Source organism: Ascaphus truei, chromosome 18, assembly GCF_040206685.1.
Source record: "Ascaphus truei isolate aAscTru1 chromosome 18, aAscTru1.hap1, whole genome shotgun sequence".
Lineage (NCBI taxonomy): Eukaryota > Metazoa > Chordata > Amphibia > Anura > Ascaphidae > Ascaphus > Ascaphus truei.
The window spans coordinates 2,825,367-2,847,518 of record NC_134500.1 but is presented as its reverse complement, the minus strand read 5'-3'; the positions used below and the strand labels follow the sequence as shown (position 1 = coordinate 2,847,518).

General features: G+C 47.8%; 1 protein-coding gene across 9 annotated transcripts in view; it reads right to left on the bottom strand.

Annotated features, from left to right (window-relative positions):
* NTRK3 (neurotrophic receptor tyrosine kinase 3) overlaps window positions 1-22,152 on the bottom strand; it is a 420,101-nt gene that overhangs the window by 136,061 nt on the left and 261,888 nt on the right. The gene's annotated exons all lie outside the window — the stretch shown is intronic.

The window sequence follows — 22,152 nt, the reverse complement described above, 5'->3', positions numbered from 1 at the left end:
ACTACCTCAATTTCACAAATAACCCCCTAAAAGTCCCGTTATTTCAGAACAGAACAATTTCTTTTATAGATCAACATCCATTAAAAAAGTTTATTTGTCCACAGAAAGATCTCACAAGCTGCAAACAGTCTAATGACCTCGCCGTAACATGTTATCAGGGCTCTGTAAGGACATTTCTGGTGTGCACACAGTATGTGAGTCTTCAAAACTCCATTTTAACATCTGCTTTATCTAACTGCTCAGATACGGAGTGTTCTAAGCACTCGCTGAGAACGTTCGTGTTTATACAATGACCTGTATTATGCAAAAGGCCCTTAACGTTGTTGAGCACAAATAAAATACAGCATATATTCTTATACACAGACAGATTCTGTCCAATTATTTCACTAGTACACCCTATATTTTATCTTGATAACCCATGTATTTATTTGTAGGGTATTTTGTTTATGCAATTTATGTCACTGTACCGCCCTACGGAATATGTTGGCGCTGTACAAATAAACGATAATAATCCTGAATTATTACCAATATGTAACCAATATCTGCTGACTGGCGACTATTAGGAGCGTTCATTTAATAATAATAATAATAATAATAATGAGACATCTGTGAAATAGAGAAGCCTTTTCTCTTGTCAGACAGACTTTCTATTAGATAACATATGGCCCATATTTACGTCTTCTGGGACCAGACACCGGACTTGAATGTGATGTGCAAGTGCCAAGGAGGCTGTCTTCTCCTCAGTAACTATGGACCAGTATAGTTTAAACTTACAGTATGTGACTTGGCCCCCGCTGCGAGACTTGGTCACCGCTATGTGACTTGGCCCCCGCTGCGTGACTTGGCCCCCACTGTGTGACTTGGCCCCCGCTGCGTGACTTGGTCACCGCTATGTGACTTGGCCCCCGCTGCGTGACTTGGCCCCCGCTGCGTGACTTGGCCCCCACTGTGTGACTTGGCCCCCGCTGCGTGACTTGGCCCCCGCTGCGTGACTTGGCCCCCGCTGCGTGACTTGGCCCCCGCTGCGTGACTTGGCCCCCGCTGCGTGACTTGGCCCCCACTGTGTGACTTGGCCCCCGCTGCGTGACTTGGCCCCCGCTGTGTGACTTGGCCCCCGCTGTGTAACTTGGTCACCGCTATGTGACTTGGCCCCCGCTGCGTGACTTGGCCCCCGCTGCGTGACTTGGTCACCGCTGTGTGACTTGGCCCCCGCTGCGAGACTTGGTCACCGCTGTGTAACTTGGTCACCGCTGTGTAACTTGGTCACCGCTGTGTAACTTGGTCACCGCTGTGTAACTTGGCCCCCGCTGCGTGACTTGGCCCCCGCTGCGTGACTTGGCCCCCGCTGCGTGACTTGGCCCCTGCTGTGTGACTTGGTCACCACTGCGTAACTTGGTCACCGCTGCGTGACTTGGCCCCCGCTGCGTGACTTGGCCCCCGCTGCGTGACTTGGCCCCTGCTGTGTGACTTGGTCACCGCTGTGTAACTTGGTCACCGCTATGTGACTTGGCCCCCGCTGTGTGACTTGGTCACCGCTGTGTAACTTGGTCACCGCTGTGTAACTTGGCCCCCGCTGCGTGACTTGGCCCCCGCTATGTGACTTGGCCCCCGCTGCGTGACTTGGTCACCGCTGTGTAACTTGGTCACCGCTGTGTAACTTGGCCCCCGCTGCGTGACTTGGCCCCCGCTATGTGACTTGGCCCCCGCTGCGTGACTTGGTCACCGCTGTGTAACTTGGCCCCCGCTGCGTGACTTGGCCCCCGCTATGTGACTTGGCCCCCGCTGCGTGACTTGGCCCCCGCTGCGTGACTTGGCCCCGCTGCGTGACTTGGCCCCCGCTGCGTGACTTGGCCCCCGCTGCGTGACTTGGCCCCCACTGTGTGACTTGGCCCCCGCTGTGTGACTTGGCCCCCGCTGCGAGACTTGGTCACCGCTGTGTGACTTGGCCCCCGCTGTGTGACTTGGCCCCCGCTGCGTGACTTGGCCCCCGCTGCGTGACTTGGCCCCCGCTGTGTGACTTGGCCCCCGCTGCGTGACTTGGCCCCCGCTGTGTGACTTGGCCCCCGCTGTGTAACTTGGTCACCGCTGTGTAACTTGGTCACCGCTGTGTAACTTGGCCCCCGCTGCGTGACTTGGTCACCGCTGTGTGACTTGGCCCCCGCTGTGTAACTTGGTCACCGCTGTGTAACTTGGCCCCGCTGTGTAACTTGGTCACCGCTGTGTGACTTGGTCACCGCTGTGTAACTTGGTCACCGCTGTGTGACTTGGTCACCGCTGTGTAACTTGGTCACCGCTGTGTAACTTGGTCACCGCTGTGTGACTTGGTCACCGCTGTGTAACTTGGTCACCGCTGTGTGACTTGGTCACCGCTGTGTGACTTGGTCACCACTGTGTGACTTGGTCACCGCTGTGTAACTTGGTCACCGCTGTGTGACTTGGACCCCGCTGCGAGACTTGGTCACCGCTGTGTGACTTGGTCACCGCTGTGTGACTTGGTCACCGCTATGTGACTTGGCCCCCGCTGCGTGACTTGGTCACCGCTGTGTGACTTGGTCACCGCTATGTGACTTGGCCCCCGCTGCGTGACTTGACCCCGCTGCGTTACTTGGTCACCGCTGCGTGACTTAGCCACCGCTGTGTAACTTGGTCACCGCTATGTGACTTGGCCCCCGCTGCGTGACTTGGTCACCGCTGTGTAACTTGGTCACCGCTATGTGACTTGGCCCCCGCTGCGTGACTTGGCCCCGCTGTGTAACTTGGTCACCGCTATGTGACTTGGCCCCCGCTGCGAGACTTGGTCACCGCTATGTGACTTGGCCCCCGCTGCGTGACTTGGTCACCGCTGTGTGACTTGGTCACCGCTATGTGACTTGGCCCCCGCTGCGTGACTTGGTCACCGCTGTGTGACTTGGTCACCGCTATGTGACTTGGCCCCCGCTGCGTGACTTGGTCACCGCTGTGTAACTTGGTCACCGCTATGTGACTTGGCCCCCGCTGCGTGACTTGGTCACCGCTGTGTGACTTGGTCACCGCTATGTGACTTGGCCCCGCTGTGTAACTTGGTCACCGCTGCGAGACTTGGTCACCGCTGCGTGACTTGGTCACCGCTGCGAGACTTGGTCACCGCTGCGTGACTTGGTCACCGCTGCGTGACTTGGTCACCGCTGTGTGACTTGGCCCCCGCTGTGTGACTTGGCCCCCGCTGTGTGACTTGGCCCCCGCTGTGTGACTTGGTCACCGCTGCGTGACTTGGTCACCGCTGCGAGACTTGGTCACCGCTGCGTGACTTGGCCACCGCTGTGTGACTTGGTCACCGCTGTGTGATTTGGCCACCGCTGTGTGACTTGGTCACCGCTGCGTGACTTGGTCACCGCTGCGTGACTTGGCCCCCGCTGCGTGACTTGGTCACCGCTGTGTGACTTGGCCCTCGCTGCGTGACTTGGCCCCCGATGCGTGACTTGGCCCCCGCTGCGTGACTTGGCCCCCGCTGCGTGACTTGGCCACCGCTGCGTGACTTGGCCACCGCTGCGTGACTTGGCCACCGCTGCGTGACTTGGCCACCGCTGCGTGACTTGGTCACCGCTATGTGACTTGGCCACCGCTGCGTGACTTGGCCCCCGCTGCGTGACTTGGCCACTGCTGTGTGACTTGGTCACCGCTGTGTGACTTGGCCCCCGCTGTGTGACTTGGTCACCACTGTGTGACTTGGTCACTGCTGCGTGACTTGGCCCCCGCTGTGTGACTTGGCCCCCGCTGTGTGACTTGGCCCCCGCTGCGTGACTTGGCCCCCGCTGTGTGACTTGGCCCCCGCTGCGTGACTTGGCCCCCGCTGTGTGACTTGGCCCCCGCTGTGTGACTTGGCCCCCGCTGTGTGACTTGGCCCCCGCTGCGTGACTTGGCCCCCGCTGTGTGACTTGGCCCCCGCTGCGTGACTTGATCACCGCTGTGTGACTTGGCCCCCGCTGCATCTTTTGGCCCCCGCTGCGTGACTTGGTCACCGCTGTGACTTTGCACTGAGTATTTGCACTATGTTATGTTGGTACCAGCCACTCATGTACAAGGTCAGCTGAGGATCTCAGGTGAGATATACACCTGCAGGACCTTCATTCCTGCAACGCCATCAAAAGTGGCGACAGATCAATCTACGTGGCGCAAACCCTTCCCAGTCTGGTTACGCCATGTACAGAAGCTGGCAGAGAACAGCGCAAAATCAAGCGCTCAAATTCACATACAGTATAGTGTGAACTGCAACAAAGCAAATGCAAGCGATATCAATGAATGAATATTATTGTGACATTAATAATAATAATAAAATACGGTGTGAAGGATAAGCTGCTGCCCCAGAATAAGGACTTGTTGAAGGTCAAAAAGGATATGAACAGGGGTGCCACTCACATTTTGGTGGGAAATTCAAGCGGTATGGGAGACTCAGATGTGCACTATATTATTTTTATATAGCCCCCTTATGCAGGGCGCTGTAGGCCCGGAGGGATACAGTGACTTGCCCAAGGTCACAAGGAGCTGACACTGGGGTTTGAACCAAGCTCCCCGGATGTCAGTGTTGTTACTCACTGAACCGCTCCTATCGGGAGACACCTTGGACCGCACACAGTCCGTGTTATTACTCACTGAACCGCTCCTATCGGGAGACACCTTGCACCGCACACAGTCAGTGTTATTACTCACTGAACCGCTCCTATCGGGAGACACGTTGGACCGCACACAGTCAGTGTTGTTACTCACTGAGCAGCTCCTATCGGGAGACACCTTGGAACACACACAGGCACACAGTCAGTGTTGTTACTCATTGAGCCGCTCCTATTGGGAGACACCTTGGAACACACACAGGCACATCTGTGTCTCTCCTTTCATACCGCGTGAACTTCCCCCCAGAATGAGAGGGGCATTACTATTTTTTCCACTCAACATTGATTCTTGTCTACAGTGTTACACTATCTGTTCTTTTTTTTCATTTCTTACATATATTTGAGGATACTCTGAGCTCTGAAATCCCTGTTCCACAGAAGCTGCGATGGCTTTGGAGTTTAAGTAATTCAAGTAATTGATTGCTTTGCTGGATTGCTTCCTACTAGGCTTTCAAGCTATTGCCACTAAGAAACTCATTAATTTACCTTTTCAGGACAAAGAAGCACACAGGAGGTTGCACTTTCTTACAGCCTCCCCACTAGTTAAGTTTCCTTCCTGTTATTCAGTCCTTTAATGTCATTCTTTCTTATTAAACAGACCTGTAGCCTTCTATGCTAAAATGTTTGTCATCAGTGGAAATGATTTCAACTGTTCAATCTTCTATTGCCGTAATCATAGATAAGAAATAATTACTTTTACAATGATTGGTCAATCAATATTGGGCCATATACGCCATTTTTACTAAGCACCACTGTTCCAGGCACACATTTCATCTTCGGAAGACCCCTTTAGCCCATTCACATGAATGCTTCCAGCAAGGGAAGGATGGTCTTATGGAATACTGTAGCTTGGCTTAGGCAATATGGGCCATTATGTTTACATTTGTGTATGTACGCAGGAATTATACATATATTCATAAAACAATTGTGACCAAACATTTGTAAATGCAGAGTTTCTTAGATTAGTGTACACACAATCCTGCATATAGTAATGCTAAGAAAAGAGACGTTCCTACAACTTAAATATCGCGGTGCGTTTTCTAACAGAGCAAAAGATGAACATAAAACATTGCACATGGCAACAAATATTAAAAAATGGATATCGAGCTCAAGGCTAGAACACAGTGAAACCAGAAGTGGGGTTTAGAGAACGGGAAAAAGAGGAGCAACATTAAAAGCCCTTCTAAATGGTAAATGGAGACACAGATCCATCGTTTAGTGATAAAGGGAACAGGCACATACATTATTTCCAGGTTCTTCGATGCTTTGCTCGAGGATCATTCAAAGAGTTCTTTAAATAATATTTCTTTTAACCCTTTTGTGGTCAGAGAGGCTGCGTGCATTGCTGTGTCCCACTTAAGATGCTTTTATAACAAATGCCCATCTTTTCTGTCTTACTTTTTAAAAAATTCATTTAGACCCAATAGGTCAGAAGGGCTAATAAATGTTTTAGCGACAGGATTTTAACACAAATTCTGTTGCATAAAAACTGTGCGTCTGTGTGCGTGTCTGCGTGCGTCTGTGTGTGTCTGTGTGTGTGTGTGTCTGCGTTCGTCTGTGTGTGTCTGCGTGCGTCTGTGTGTCCCACTTCCCAACTGGTAGGACCAAATGACTTTCCTTTCTTGTTGACTTTAATGTGCCTTAGTTTGCTCCCACCTGCTCATGTGACACACAGACGGGATATCGTAGTGGAGTGATGGGCTAATTAGAAGATTGGATTCTTGGCCTAGTTTACAAGCCATTGAATGAAAGCTGTGTGCATTAAGAAGCCTCCTAACAGTACATTTGTTTTTCTGCTTGCATGGACAACAGTTCTGATTATTGCAAGTTAGCATCATTATTTTATTTAAACAAGCTGCACCTGCAATTAATAAGAAAATATACACAATCCTTTAAAATAAGGTTATAAAGTGGTCTGAAATTTGGCTTTATGATTATGTATGTGTATTTGCTTGTATGGAGGCCCTTAATAGGACAAAATACACAAGTGTAGAGTTTGTAAAATACAATATATTATTTATAGGCAGCAATAGTCCTGTATATGCGTATTCATACACAGCTGAAGCAGCAATCCAAATTCAGTGGGATCCATTCCTGGGTATCAGATTTTTGTCCTAATACCAGATAACGGACCATGTTTACTAAGTGGCGGTAACCTGTAATACACCTGTACGTGAATGGGCCATAAAGTGCCCTACGATTTGCCACCACTTAGTATATATTTGCCTAAATGAACGCCTTCAACAAATGCAGTTTTTTTCTATTGGGATGAAAGATCCAGAGCAGATCTCCTTGGGGCTTTATATCTACTTAATTTGGTTTGTATTTATTAGCCCACTATTAAATGATAGAGTCCAGTTACTCTTGTTTTATTAAAAAAAAATGTGATTTTTAACTCATGTCTCTTTTTATCTTGTAGTCATTTTCAATCACTTGTTTTTTCTGTCAATCAGCTGATTTATGTTTAATTAGCTTAATTGTTCGTGCCAGCGCATTATCTGTATTTTGATTGGACATTACTTTTTTGTGATGTTCATACATGGACTATAAGATGGACTATATCACTATGGGCCCATTACCCCTGATAAAGCTCTATGATAAGAGTGAAACGCGTAGGGTGATTTTGGACTACTTTAAAGAGTATATTTGAAGGTCAAAGGAAGAAATCCTTGTTCCCTGAAAGACTGACTCTCCTTCTCCGCCTTAGGCTGAGTCCCCGCTGGTGCTGAGCGCGCTCATGCTTGGAGAGCGCTCATAGCATGAGCGCCGGGTGTCATTTACATGCGGGGGGGGGGGGAATTGAGCGCACTGGAAAGTTAGATTTTTTTGTTTACATAAATGCCGAGCGCCGGTGAGTCTGTGTGCCCGCGCACGAGCGCACCGCGTGAGCGGGGACTTACATATATCTACAGTCATGTGAAAAAGAAAGTACACCCTCTTTGAATTCCATGGTTTTACATATCAGGACATAATAACAATCATCTGTTCCTTAACAGGTCTAAAAATTAGGTAAATACAACCTCAGATGAATAACAACACATGACATATTACACCGTGTCATGATTTATTTAACAAAAATAAACCCAAAATGGAGAAGCCCTGTGATAAAAACTGAGATCATATCAGTTTGAAGCTGCAGTACCTCATTTGGAATAGAAAAATATATTAAGAGAGCTGATTCAAGTAATATTATCTGAATAAATATGCATCAGTAAGCTTAGAAAGCTTAAAAAAGACAGGGCAAGAGGCGGGAGGAAGAAGCAGCACATCTTTATACCACCATGATGTGAGGACATACGGTACTGTAGGATTTCACCATGAAGAGAGAAAGAGACGGGTTAAACCAAGATGGAGGAAACAGAAGTTTTATCATGACATTAAGATCCATTCAGAAACAGAAAGAAAGCTGTGCAACCATTTTTAAGAATCCATCAATAATTTGGCACGTCAACTGCTATTTTGTACTATTTTTGTGTAAGTACTGTAATTATCTTCAAAATAAACGTTTTGTTTTTATGTGATGAACCAGGATTACTAAGGTCTGTTATGCTGACAAGACGTGAAAAGACATTTAACAAAAGGTATACAGGGATATATCAATAAGTAAACATGGGAAGGATGGTGATCCAGGGAGTAATCCGATTGCCAATTCTTGGAGTCAGGAAGGAATTTATTTTTCCCCTTATGAGATATCATTGGATGATGTGACTCTGGGGTTTTTTGTTTGCCTTCCTCTGGATCAATAAGTAAGTATAGATATAGGATCAAGTATCTGTTGTCTAAATGTAGCATAGGTTGAACTTGATGGACGTACGTCTTTTTCCAACCTCATCTACTTTGTAACTATGTAACTTACTATGTAGCTATGTACTATGTACTATGTAACTATGTAACTGTGCCGTACTGTAAGCTGTTGCAATACAAATTAACCCTAATACTACTAAAGGTGTTTAATGAGACATGGAGGAATTTCGGGTTCAGCTGCACCAGGTCTCTTAAAATGCTGCAAACTCTCCATCTGGCAAATACAGTCGTAATAAGATCGTGTTGTTTTTCCACCACTGGGTCTCTACGATAGGATATTCTGGAGAACGCTGTTTTGAAGAGTGCCATTAGAGAAAGAAAGGGACAGGAAACACAGTATAGTTTATACAATTTCTTTCGGACCATCTGAGTGTCTTAAGACGTCGATGTAAAGATGGTTTTATCTGCTAGTACAGTATGTGTCTGCTGCAGCTGCGCTGACCAATTACACATTGACACATAATTGCCATTTGTTTAGTATTACCCGTATCTGATGTGCAGAACATGTCAAATCTTTTTCTGTCAAAAACTGTATTCTGCGTCTGTCTTGTGTATATGCATAAAAGCTATACAAACAGGCGTAAAGTACACACCTCAAGCCCTGGAAATCACACAACTGAATGCTGAAGAGGTTACTGAATGTTTTAAATCTCATTGTCAGATTGCGGTACAGGCGACATCCAATAAAATAATTAAATGCGCTAGGCTAGGAAAATCTCCCTTTTCCGGTATTTTTAGAGTTGATGCTTTTGCTGACACCTGTCGGATTGCGTCCCCGATCTAACAATGTCCTTTCCTGCGCTCACTATTGATCCCAGTAAGATTTTGCGTGCGTCTCCAGGTGGGCCGCAGCCGGAAGAGTACATAATGCGGATATGACAAGCCAAGCTGCAACATGTAAACAAAATGCGCCCGATTCCCTTCTCGGGGAGGAAGGGAATGTTCCCCATTAATAAGAAGCTGTTCTTCATGATTTTTCCATTTCTTTTGTTTATCTATAAAGTGTTTTTTAATCCGCTGCTCTCCAAACTGAGATGGTTTATTGATTCTGTCACTTTATTCACCATGACAGACTTATTTCCATGGGCACCCCTTGATATTTTTATTTGTTTGTCTGAAATTCCACATTGTTTTAACCCCTTGAGCTTGCAACACTAAAATGTGTTTTAACTGATAGCTTACAATTGGTGATAACACAATAGCAATATCTAGTAGTTCACGATAAATAATACTAATGTGTAAGACAGGGGATGGAAACACTAAAAAAATACTTGTGGTGGGAGGTAGGGACTGATCCACCAGTTCCCTCTTCCCCTCCGTTGTTGGTGGCTCACTCACACACACTCACTCTCACACACACTCACTCACACACACTCTCATACACTCACTCTCATACACTCACTCTCATACACACGCTCTCACACACACTCTCACACACACTCACACGTACTATCCTCTCCCACCGCCAAAAAGTCAAAATTGGGTCTCGCTTCCACACCCCTCACTCTTCAAGCTACCCACCTTCACACCAGAGTAAGAGGCCGGTTTGCACTGCTCCTATCAGTCACCCCTGCCACAGCGTACCACACCACACCATGCTTTGCGGTCGCCCTAACAAACCATGATGGGGCAGCTGGTTGCCGGTTGTGGTGGTGACTGATTGGTCAGTCCGCATTGCACCGAAGCATAGGTGCCAGGTCTAAAATTTTAGGCACCTGGGCAACCACCTGCACGGCATCTTTCCATCCCTGCTGTTATGTATAGTGTGAGGATCGGCGTTAGGTCCCGCCCCCACGACAGGTCCCGTTACGACACAGGTGACGCGCCTCACACCAGGGAAGCTACCCACACAGGCGCCGCACTACCAGGCCAGGAGATACCTCCAGGTTCGGGCTTAGACCTCGTGCTAGCATCACGTCTCGTGTCGACACGGGAGACACACCACGCACGCAGGAAACCACGCGCAGGTTCCGCGCTATGAAGATCACGCGAGGGGTTAATCCCAAAACCCAAAACTAACCCAGGATCCCCTGCTGCTGCGGCTCAGGTGGACCTCCTGACTACTGATTGGACGCTTGTATACCGAGTGGGCGGATGATGCTAATTTGTGGCAGCTGCTTGCTGGCTGCTCATTGGCTGCCTGCCCTTTATATGCTCAGCCAGCCGCCTGGCAAATTGGCGGAGCATAATTCTTCTTTGCTGAACCCCAAGCATCCCGCTGCCTTGTCCTGTTGCCTTGTGCATTTTGATCCTGTCTGGTCACTCAGTGTTTTGACCTCTGCTTGTACCTGGACCCCCGACTTCTCCGAACCTTGACCTCGGCTTGCATCTGGACCTCTGCCTTCTCTACCCCTGGACCCTGGCTACCCTCTACGACCATCCGACTTCTCCAAACCCTGACCACGGCGAGTATCACGACTATTCTCACTTCTCCAACCTTGACTCGGCTGTACGACTATCACTCTGCACTCTGGACGCGCTCTCGCGGCTGGAGGTCGGTGTGCCCTAACATCCCCACCTCAGCCTCGCAGTCCCGTCCTGTTTGTGGTGAGCACTCGTTACATATAGTGGCATTTCAGGAAAATGACATGCAGCTTTGCGAATTAATACTGCGTGTGTTTGTACACTAAGCGTGGTCATTCTCCTCATCAAGAGAAATATAAATTGCCTTAACACACAAAACCTTTGCCAGGCCTTCTTTAAAAACTTGTGGTCCTGTATGTTACGATTGGGGCTGATCTTTACATCCCTCCGTAATAACCAAGATTAGAGTCTTCTATTGGTCTTGAAGAATTGGACTGTCCTTCGTTATTATTGTGGAATTAAATATGTTGGCATTTATTCAACTTGGTCAATTTCCTCCAGCATGTGTATTTTCCTGAAATATTGCCGTTTCACAGTTAATTTGTCCTGGTTTATACTTCCATGTCCATCTGTGCAACCAACCAATTTTCACTGTAGGTGGTTTCCCTGTAGGTGGTTGGAGGTGACCTTTAGGTCAGACATTCACAATCTAAGAGTATTTTTGTTGAGTTGTCCACCGCTGTGCGATCAATGTTCACCTAAATATGCTCTTTGTGAAAAGTCTTGGTGGGACCTTTAGCTCATTAATCAGTCATGCCAGTCTGGCGCTCCTGACCATCTGACAGATACAGAAAGGCTAATGATCCATCAGTGGTTACAAAAACTCACACGATTAGGTCATGGCATGCAATGGATATGTTTTACCCGTAGTTGGTTTTTTTGTTTTAACAGATGCATTTATTTATTTGTTCTGTCATCTGGCGATACGCGGTAATTGGCCACAGAAGTTGAGGTTGGAGTGGAAAGACTTCCAGCAGCTTGCAAGAAATCAATGTGCAGCCGACCATTTCTGCATTGAAACATTTACAACAAAGAGAAATTAATTTGTCTGCAAAAGCAATCAGCATATATTTGAATTAGTCTGTACTGGATAAATCCCATGAAAGTAACCGTGTCAGTGGCCAAGTCCTAACATGATACCATTAAAAAGTTCAGCTGTTAGTCATTGAGGACTTTGGCTGAGGTCACTTTACTTACTTTACAGTACCTGGGCACATTTTAACCTAAGTCCCATAAGGCCACATGTTATGCTCATAGATTAGTGAAATCTGTCAGTTTTATTCCCTATCGCTCAAGCTATTGCACAGTCGGTCAATACATGTCTGTCTAACTGCCTCGACTTTCTGATTTTTTTCCTTAGTCCTAATGAGTTGGCATTTGAATCTGTATAAACAGATGGCTAATAATCAGTGGTTAGCAGTCCTAATGGATTTGGCTTTAATTTTTAAACACTAAAGGACCCCTCAGGAATACTTGGATGCCACAGAGGTTCTCCATGTCCAAGAGTCAGCGATGTGGGACGCTTACTGATTACAAGTCCATGTATCTAGGGTTAGATGTACCGAGCCTGGAGGACACAGAGGTGCCACATAATGTGCGGATCTTGACTACCAGTTCCTCAGACCTCAAAATAAGTAATGTTACATGCCTTAAACACTTACCGGGCTAAATCCACAAATCTCCGTTAAGGGGAAAAAGTGAATGGGAGATATGTTAAAGTGTAAAGCCGCGATTATAGTGGCAGCGTGTACGCGCGCGACGGAGCGCGCGCCTGCTGCTCGCACGAAACCTGCACTGAGGTACTAGGTGACAGGGAGCCGTGGCAGAGGTGTGGCAGCGACGTAACGTGAGCGATTCGCCTCATTGGCTGAACCGCGCACTAACCCGACCGTCGTGCAGCAAAGACAAAATTATTTGTCTGTCCGAGAATCGCGTGCGCGGTCACGCTTCGTCACGCGCTCTATGGCCGCCTCATAGAGGTACAGCCGGGTATCCCCCGGGGGCGATCACATTCAATGTGGATCATTGCAGAGAGGAGAGAAGCTGTGTGCTGCATGGTGCATCCCGGCCAGCAGAACCTAGCAGCTCCTCTCCCGGGCTGCCTGCAGTGTGCTGCTGGTAATGGTGTGTGCGTGTGCGTGTGCGTGTGTATGATGCATGGATGGCGTGTGCGTGTTTGTATATATGAAAATACATTTTATATATAATATATACATAATCATATACATAATGATATACATAACCATATACATATACATAATGATATACATAACCATATACATATACAGCGTTTTGTCCCCGTCCCCTCTTTGCTCGCAGCTGATTCCAGACAATGGCTGCTTATCCCATAGTTGCGTTGTGCATTTCCTGCAGCATGCGCCAGCGGGGGGGGGGGGGGGCGATAACGCCTGCTATGTCTGTATAATAACCACGATTTATCAGTTATTAGCCGGCCAGTTAGGGACTCGCTATGGATAGATAGTGAGCTACTAAAGGGACTAAAATAAAGTCTGTCAAACCTCATCAGCTATACCAGGATCTGGGGCCAGCACCCATCAATCAATCCATCGGCACTTGCTGACAGTGCGTGCGCACGAGCATCCGGTTGGCAGGCGCTTTATGCGCAGTCGGAAAATATGCCAGGACAAATATGGATCAACCTAGAGAGTGGGCCCCCAAGAGCGCAGGCCCCCAAGAGCATGGGCCCCCAAGAGAGCGGGCCCCCAAGAGCACGGGTCCCCAGAAGCGCGGGCCGCCGGGCTATAGATACGCTCTGGTTATGTTATTGTCCATTGAAGAGACGGGACATTTAAATTAACGTAAAGTGACTTATTGGCGCTCTGGTGATTTGCGCCACCGCCGCGCAAACGCGGATAATCTATGATCAGACGCTCTATATCTCCTTTGATAATTGTGTTAAGGCAACTGGACAATTTTACAAAAGTAAATACTAATGCAAATTTGGAGTTACCTAAATCCATGTCTGATCCTGTTGCAGTTGTAACGTGTTCGCAGGGAAGAATTAGGCGCAGAATTTGTGAATGAAACTTATGAAATGACAGAATATTGTATGTTCAGTATATAAATTGTGCTTTCCATGGTGGAATAATGATGGCACATTGAAGGCCTGTGCTCAGACTCACACAGGGTAAAAAGGATATATGGGATTGTAGCAGCATACTCCTTGCAGAAAACATTTTCCAGTCCATGTACTGTACCTCCAAGCGCCAGTACGTTCCGACATTCAGGTTTTTACAAAGAATATAACAAGAAGCAGTACTATTATATGACTTTATTTATATACTATTGATCTCAAAGCAGCTTTAGAATACTCATGACCAAAGACTTGGGGTCCTCTGTACTAATCGTGGCAAACTGTTCTTTTATGCAAAATTGGTACGCCAACTTACAGTAATTTTACTTGCAATTTGGTTACGCCTACTGTATGTACTAAGCTCAGATTCCCTGTGACGTTAGTTTGGCGCACAGAAATAGACTGCACTTGCAGTGCAGATTTAAATTTACAGTACAGTATGTACTAAAGAATTATATTTCTGTGCACCAGAAAATCAATCATTAAAGTGTCAAAATCGTACGCCAAGTTCAACTTGCAATAACCCCTAAAAAGACGCTTCAAGTTGCCATGTATCAAGCAAAATGTTTTTTTAGATGCCGCACGGATGTTTGATTATATAAGTTACCCAAATGTAATGTTGTCACAGTATGGCTATTATAAATATTACATTCAGAATGGATATTTACGCATTCTACTTATAGATGCAACAAATATACATCATTCTGTATATAATTTAAATTGTATGAATCCAGTATTTAACATGAGGAATGCATACAAAATAATTTCAAACTTGAAATTAGGCGTCAGATATATGAAGTCTTTATACATATGACTTTTTTTTAAGGTTTGTGTTTTTATGTTTTCAATGCCTGGTCTCCATGGATTAAGTATATACGTATACTTTTGAAATATATTGACCATACAGCTTGACTATAGCATTGGCTAACATTTTCTTTCACAGGAAGTACTACTGATTTGAATGTCTGAAGGAGAAGGTTAAAAGCAAAAACTATATTGGTGAATAATTTATAATGTTTTAATTTTCTTAAAACCTTTTTTCAGGGGTGTAATTGCACATATTAGTCTTGTCTTAAACCATTTAGCATCCCGCAACAGAAATGATTGCCGTTTGCCAGGCCCACCTGGCACTGGCCGGATTAACATGGTTGGGGTACAGCCACAAAGATGAAATCATTTCTTTCCACTCTGCTTAATCCCTTATACACTAATTAGATTTCCGTTGGTTTCATTGCACTTTGTGTGTTGTAGTCTTCCTGGCACGCGCCAAAGAATCTGCAAGGATCATTGCTGCAGCCTCTGCCAATGGCAAGCAGCCAATAGGAGGGCGGGCAACAGGCTCTGCCAACTTCTTCCGCCTTTTTGAAAGGTAAGCAGTATAAAAAAAACATGTTATATCAAAAATAAAAACATTCCCTTATCTCTGCGGTGGATTTCCTCTTTGAGGAAAGAGCTCTAGTGGAATAAAGGGTACGAAACATGACCCGCTGGGGTTCGAATGGCTTGTACAATTTGTGAACAACATTAGGAATTCGTCCATCAGGACACAAGCAAAACACGTGATACAAATGATTAAAATATACTGTCCTTTATTAATGTACAGAAACGCCAACCATGGTTCCTTAGCAAAGTTTCCTGACTGCAAAACTGTCCTCTTTGCTTGCGAGACTTTACGTGCTAAAAAACAGCACCAGATTAGTTCCCTGTGAGAGATTTTCTCTGAAACATCGGTTCCGTTTTTAACCTAGTTTAGCGGAAGAGATATTTTGCTGTTTAAACCCTATTAAGGGCCATATTTACTAAGTGATGCTACTGAACACGACACCTTCTGGTGTCTTTTGGAATAGCAGCATTATTAAATATCAACCCAAGTCTTTACTTCCCTTCGTCTAAGAGTCTGTCGATTTAATCTTACAGACTAACCTGTCAATCAGCTTTAAGATTGAATATATTTTAATAGGGCCTGCGTGCTAATTTATGTTTTTAATTAAAAATGGCATGGATTACACAATTGCACCTGTGTGCAAAAAAAGATTAAAACATTTTGGGATTTCAGATATACGGGATATTTTAAAGCAAGTTTAGCCCTTTGTAGGGCATACCAGGTGTTTAAAAAAATTAGAATTGTATAATAACGTTGCAAGCACATTCGCCTGCAAAATAATCAGTGACAGAAGTCGCCCTGCTTCTGTGTGCTGCCACAGTACGTACTCACTACCAATTATTCTTTTAAATTACGACTGTATAGAGATTTATTACATTCGTCTGCTTGAAGCCCCTATTCGTCTCTCTGTCACTGTGCATGTAGTCATGTAATGAAGCTTCAACCATCTCTTAATATTAACAAACACAATGTCCATTTATTTGCAAGTCACTGATGTAAATCTCTCACCCCCTCTAACCCCGGCGTGTGACGTAATTCTGGGTCCCAGGGTGCGTACACTTGGAGAGATGCCTCAGGCATTGCAAATGACAGCTTTGCTTTTAAAGATACCTTCTTATAGACTTAACAGCTGGATTCACGTCCCTCATAGGAGAAGCAAGGTTAGGAGTTACTAAGTATATACTGTATGTGTGATACTGTGGGATTTGTAAAACTTTACACCTCTCCTCCACACTTCCCCCCCCCCCCCCTTTACTTTGATTCAGGCGAGAGGTATGAGCTTGTGTTAACCGCTAAGCCTAAAATACTGACGGGAATAACAATTGCAATAACATGCAACAACGTTACTGATACCGGCGCTCAGAGACATTGTGTGGGGCTTGAGCAGCATCGAGGTCCAAATATCCCTCGTTTGTATATAATCAACCTATTAAAAAGTAGTCAGCCTTTGTATCTTGCACATTTGCATTCTGTAATATATATAATGAAACCGTGAAAAAATGTAAATATGAAAAGCTGCAATCCTGTGTATATCCGCACTTTCTGCGCGCGTTATGCGGAGTCCCCGGTGGTCACGGCGGCACGCGCTACAGCGTGCGCGCCACACACCACAGCACAGCTCTCCATGGGGCAGGCCTCTGTGGCCGTGTGTGTGGGCGCGCAAAGCGCTGTGCCTCGTACTCTGGGAGGGAAGACAAGAATTGTCTTCCCTTTGCCGCGGCCGCACACAGCCAATGATAGGGCAATATGCCCTGTCATGGCCCCGCCCACTGTCATGGCCCCGCCCCTACGCTCTCCCTAGATCTCCCCTATAGACCGCAGATCGCGGCTTTAGTCATGCCGCCAGACGCGCGTGCAGCAGGGAGGACTGGGGCCGTAGCCTAAGGCTGAGTCCATGGTCAGCGCTTAGGCGATGACCCGTGCTGAGGTGCGCTTGTCAGTGAGCCCCTGCAGCTGCAATGAGAGCGGCTTTAGCCGGGGCTCGCGCACACTTCCGCAGGTGTGCGGAGGCGCACCACTTAAATTTTTTTTAGTTTTGGCGCTCACGGGAGCGCAGGGACGGTCACGTGAGCGGTTTGCCCATTGTGGGCGAACCAGCTCCGTGACGCCACTTGGCCCGCCCCCCGACACGCCCCCAGACGGCGCGCGACCTAAGGCCAGGAAAAGCACCCGCTTTCCCTCAGCCTCAGCGCGCCTCCGCACGGCTGCAGTTACCATGGACTCAGCCTAAGGGACGTTTGGATATGTCACCGTTATTGTTTCATTGCATGTGCGATTGTTAGAATTTCATAAGCAAAAGTTTCCACCAAAAATATATATATATCAAGTCGCACGGCTGCATTTTTGCCACTTGAAAAAAAAGCGAAATAGTGAATGTTGAAAAAATGAGCCATTTAGCTAGAACTTTTGGTGCCAAATGAATGTAATTGTTGGGGGAAAGTTCAGGGGTGAAGCAAATATCGTCCGGCTCGCAAATATCGTCCGGCTCGCAAATATCGTCCGGCTCGCAAATATCGTCCGGCTCGCACATATCGTCCGGCTCGCAAATATCGTCCGGCTCGCAAATATCGTCCGGCTCGCAAATATCGTCCGGCTCGCAAATATCGTCCGGCTCGCAAATATCGTCCGGCTCGCAAATATCGTCCGGCTCGCAAATATCGTCCGGCTCGCAAATATCGTCCGGCTCGCACATATCGTCCGGCTCGCACATATCGGCCGGCTCGCACATATCGGCCGGCTCGCACATATCGTCCGGCTCGCACATATCGTCCGGCTCGCACATATCGTCCGGCTCGCACATCTCTGGTCGGACCTCCTATCCTGAAGTCTTAAATTTGTACAACACTCACTCCAGCAAAAATAATTATTTCAGAGAAGTCGCGCACCGTATGATTTTCAGGATAACAGCTTTGCTACTTTAGCAACCAATCTACATTTTAATCTATTTACAAAATGTTTTACCAGTGACACATTGAGGGTTACCTCTCGTTTTCAAGTATGTCCTGGGCACAGAGTTCTGATGGCAACATATGGTTACATTAAGTGAACAGAGGTTATACATCATATTATTGCCATATGATGTTGCATGCCATAAGATTATTATAACTGAATGTACAGAAGTCTGCCTTCATGCCCAGAGGGAAACAGAGAAGCCCAAGAGAGAAATAAGTCGCAAGCAGACAGTGCTGAAAATCCTCTCTTGCTCAGAACACGATTGCTCACTCTTTGCTCAATCGAAGTCATCTTCTCTTTTTGATTTATTGTCTTTTTCACATTGCATCAGGAGACACAGTCACTTAAGATCCATGGCTCTGAATTTACATGCAGCTGGTAAGCACTGTAATGAAACGATAACTTATAGCTCAGAATTATTAGTGATTCCATAATTCATGTCTTTCCCTCCCTACAGTCTTTGCAGACGAACAACAACAACCTCTGCAAACAAATCTTACAGATAATCCCGGAAGATAAGTTGTTACTACAAAAGTATTTTGATGTTAAGAACTTCAGAGACCATCTCCAATACTACAATACTACAGTACCATCATTACTCATTACCATCATTACTCATTAAGAATCTATTGCATACCCACTAGGTGCAGACCATGAAGGGCATTGGCTTCTTCATCGAGGGCTTCCTTCTCCAGCATCTTTCCTACCCTCTCAGTATCCCAACCTCATTCCCTGCGCTCTCAGTATCCCAACCTCATTCCCTGCGCTCTCAGTATCCCAACCTCATTCCCTGTGCTCTCAGTATCCCAACCTCATTCCCTGTGCTCTCAGTATCCCAACCTCATTCCCTGCGTTCTCAGTATCCCAACCTCTTTCCCTGCGCTCTCAGTATCCCAACCTCATTCCCTGCGCTCTCAGTATCCCAACCTCATTCCCTGCGCTCTCAGTATCCCAACCTCATTCCCTGCGCTCTCAGTATCCCAACCTCATTCCCTGCGCTCTCAGTATCCCAACCTCATTCCCTGCGCTCTCAGTATCCCAACCGCATTCCCTGCGCTCTCAGTATCCCAACCTCATTCCCTACCCTCTCAGTATCCCAACCTCATTCCCTGCGCTCTCAGTATCACAACCTCATTCCCTGCGTTCTCAGTATCCCAACCTCATTCCCTACCCCCTCAGTATCCCAACCTCATTCCCTGCGCTCTCAGTATCCCAACCTCATTCCCTGCGCTCTCAGTATCCCAACCTCATTCCCTGCGCTCTCAGTATCCCAACCTCATTCCCTGCGCTCTCAGTATCCCAACCTCATTCCCTGCGCTCTCAGTATCCCAACCTCATTCCCTACCCCCTCAGTATCCCAACCTCATTCCCTGCGCTCTCAGTATCCCAACCTCATTCTCTGCGCTCTCAGTATCCCAACCTCATTCCCTGCGCTCTCAGTATCCCAACCGCATTCCCTGCGCTCTCAGTATCCCAACCTCATTCCCTGCGCTCTCAGTATCCCAACCTCATTCCCTGCGCTCTCAGTATCCTAACCTCATTCCCTGCCCTCTCAGTATCCCAACCTCATTCCCTGCGCTCTCAGTATCCCAACCTCATTCCCTGCGCTCTCAGTATCCCAACCTCATTCCCTGCGCTCTCAGTATCCCAACCTCATTCCCTGCGCTCTCAGTATCCCAACCTCATTCCCTGTCCTCTCAGTATCCCAACCTCATTCCCCGCGCTCTCAGTATCCCAACCTCATTCCCTGCGCTCTCAGTATCCCAACCTCATTCCCTGCGCTCTCAGTATCCCAACCTCATTCCCTGCGCTCTCAGTATCCCAACCTCATTCCCTGCGCTCTCAGTATCCCAACCTCATTCCCTGCGCTCTCAGTATCCCAACCTCATTCCCTGCGCTCTCAGTATCCCAACCTCAATCCCTGCGCTCTCAGTATCCCAACCTCAATCCCTGCGCTCTCAGTATCCCAACCTCAATCCCTGCCCTCTCAGTATCCCAACCTCATTCCCTGCGCTCTCAGTATCCCAACCTCATTCCCTGCGCTCTCAGTATCCCAACCTCATTCCCTGCGCTCTCAGTATCCCAACCTCATTCCCTGCCCTCTCAGTATCCCAACCTCATTCCCTGCACTCTCAGTATCCCAACCTCATTCCCTGCCCTCTCAGTATCCCAACCTCATTCCCTGCCCTCTCAGTATCCCAACCTCATTCCCTGCGCTCTCAGTATCCCAACCTCATTCCCTGCGCTCTCAGTATCCCAACCTCATTCCCTGCGCTCTCAGTATCCCAACCTCATTCCCTGCCCTCTCAGTATCCCAACCTCATTCCCTGCCCTCTCAGTATCCCAACCTCATTCCCTGCGCTCTCAGTATCCCAACCTCATTCCCTGCCCTCTCAGTATCCCAACCTCATTCCCTGCACTCTCAGTATCCCAACCTCATTCCCTGCGCTCTCAGTATCCCAACCTCATTCCCTGCGCTCTCAGTATCCCAACCTCATTCCCTGCCCTCTCAGTATCCCAACCTCATTCCCTGCGCTCTCAGTATCCCAACCTCATTCCCTGCGCTCTCAGTATCCCAACCTCATTCCCTGCCCTCTCAGTATCCCAACCTCATTCCCTGCGCTCTCAGTATCCCAACCTCATTCCCTGCGCTCTCAGTATCCCAACCTCATTCCCTGCGCTCTCAGTATCCCAACCTCATTCCCTGCCCTTTCAGTATCCCAACCTCATTCCCTGCCCTCTCAGTATCCCAACCTCATTCCCTGCGCTCTCAGTATCCCAACCTCATTCCCTGCCCTCTCAGTATCCCAACCTCATTCCCTGCGCTCTCAGTATCCCAACCTCATTCCCTGCCCTCTCAGTATCCCAACCTCATTCCCTGCGCTCTCAGTATCCCAACCTCATTCCCTGTCCTCTCAGTATCCCAACCTCATTCCCTACCCCCTCAGTATCCCAACCTCATTCCCTGCGCTCTCAGTATCCCAACCTCATTCCCTGCGCTCTCAGTATCCCAACCTCATTCCCTGCGCTCTCAGTATCCCAACCTCATTCCCTACCCCCTCAGTATCCCAACCTCATTCCCTGCGCTCTCAGTATCCCAACCTCATTCCCTGCGCTCTCAGTATCCCAACCTCATTCCCTGCGCTCTCAGTATCCCAACCTCATTCCCTGCGCTCTCAGTATCCCAACCTCATTCCCTGCGCTCTCAGTATCCCAACCTCATTCCCTGCGCTCTCAGTATCCCAACCTCATTCCCTGCGCTCTCAGTATCCCAACCTCATTCCCTGCGCTCTCAGTATCCCAACCTCATTCCCTGCGCTCTCAGTATCCCAACCTCATTCCCTGCGCTCTCAGTATCCCAACCTCATTCCCTGCGCTCTCAGTATCCCAACCTCATTCCCTGCGCTCTCAGTATCCCAACCTCATTCCCTACCCTCTCAGTATCCCAACCTCATTCCCTGCGCTCTCAGTATCCCAACCTCATTCCCTGCGCTCTCAGTATCCCAACCTCATTCCCTGCGCTCTCAGTATCCCAACCTCATTCCCTGCGCTCTCAGTATCCCAACCTCATTCCCTGCGCTCTCAGTATCCCAACCTCATTCCCTGCGCTCTCAGTATCCCAACCTCATTCCCTGCGCTCTCAGTATCCCAACCTCATTCCCTGCGCTCTCAGTATCCCAACCTCATTCCCTGCGCTCTCAGTATCCCAACCTCATTCCCTGCGCTCTCAGTATCCCAACCTCATTCCCTGCGCTCTCAGTATCCCAACCTCATTCCCTGCGCTCTCAGTATCCCAACCTCATTCCCTGCGCTCTCAGTATCCCAACCTCATTCCCTGCGCTCTCAGTATCCCAACCTCATTCCCTGCGCTCTCAGGGTCCCAACCTCATTCCCTGCGCTCTCAGTAT